Source organism: Aplysia californica, unplaced genomic scaffold, assembly GCF_000002075.1.
Source record: "Aplysia californica isolate F4 #8 unplaced genomic scaffold, AplCal3.0 scaffold00115, whole genome shotgun sequence".
Taxonomy (NCBI): domain Eukaryota; kingdom Metazoa; phylum Mollusca; class Gastropoda; order Aplysiida; family Aplysiidae; genus Aplysia; species Aplysia californica.
This window is the reverse complement of record NW_004797385.1, coordinates 466,877-468,183: the sequence shown is the minus strand read 5'-3', so window position 1 is coordinate 468,183 and position 1,307 is coordinate 466,877.

Sequence of the window (1,307 nt, the reverse complement as noted above, 5' to 3'; positions counted from 1 at the left end):
ACGTCACCCTCATATTGCCCCCTCCATAAAATGTAAGAATAAAAATAACACACATACCATTTGTCTTACTTTTGTATTTTAGAATGTTTACTGTAACACTGTGGACATCAGTTCTTTCAGCCTACCTCAGGTTCCCAGGAAACGTTCAATCTCTGTATTTAGAGAGTCTTGAAATAAACCTGTTTTCCTGGACTTCTTCTAGCAATGATGCAACGCACCATCTCGCGTCATCTTCGAAATTTTAATCACTTCGGTAAAACCCGAAAACTCACCCCACTGAAGGGTTAGTCATGACCTCAGAATAGGGAAAAAGACAGAAGTCCCACTATTCTTTTTAAAAGGGTGACTGCATTGACATAGAGGTTAGGCACGCGTGCGGGCACACACACAATCACACACGCACACACAAACACACACACATACACACGCACACACACATACACACATAAATACACGCAATCGCACCCATACACTTACACACACACACACACACACACACACACACACACACACACACACACACACACGCACACATACACACAAGAAACATGTCAGTGCAGCTATTTCCGAAACACGTAAACTTTACGAACTTCCAGGTGGTAGACAAAAATGGCAGATTGGAAATTAATTTAAAAGCAACCCCCGAAATTGAAGGGAAAAAAAGACCCAATGACAAACAAACAAAAAAACCCAATCAAACAAAGGAGGGAGAAGCAAACGAGCCAAATCCAGGCCAGCTAATATTATTTCAGCAGAAGAAAAAAATCGTTGATTAAGAGAAAACATAAACACTAGATCACCAGGTTCTGCACATGCGTTTGAGGAATACAATACCGTATTTTCTTAAGCCAGTACATGTACACCGTATGGAAAATCTTATAAAGAAAGCAAAAAGAGAAGAAAAGGAATGAAAAGAAAAGAAAAGAAAAGAAAAAAGAAAAGAAGGGAACATCGGACTTGGGTCTTCCTGTGCTTGCTACCAACGAAGCATGCGAACAAACCAACAAAAATGAGCAAAGAAACAATAATATCGAAAGAAAAAAAGGAATTCTCTTTTTTAATTTCGGAAGAAAAGCGGGGTCAGGATCAAAATAGATCTAGATGTTTACCGTTACAGGGAAGGCACCTGAATGAAATGTCACAGTGTGAATCATCCGGAGGCCCTATTTTACACTTTCTCCCTGTCTATAATCTTACTTTCTTTGTCCTTCTCTTCCTCCCCCACCCCCTCCCACACCACCCCTTTCCCTCAATCTCTTTCTCGTCCTCTATCTGTCTTTCTCTCTCTCTCTTTCTCTCCCCCTCCC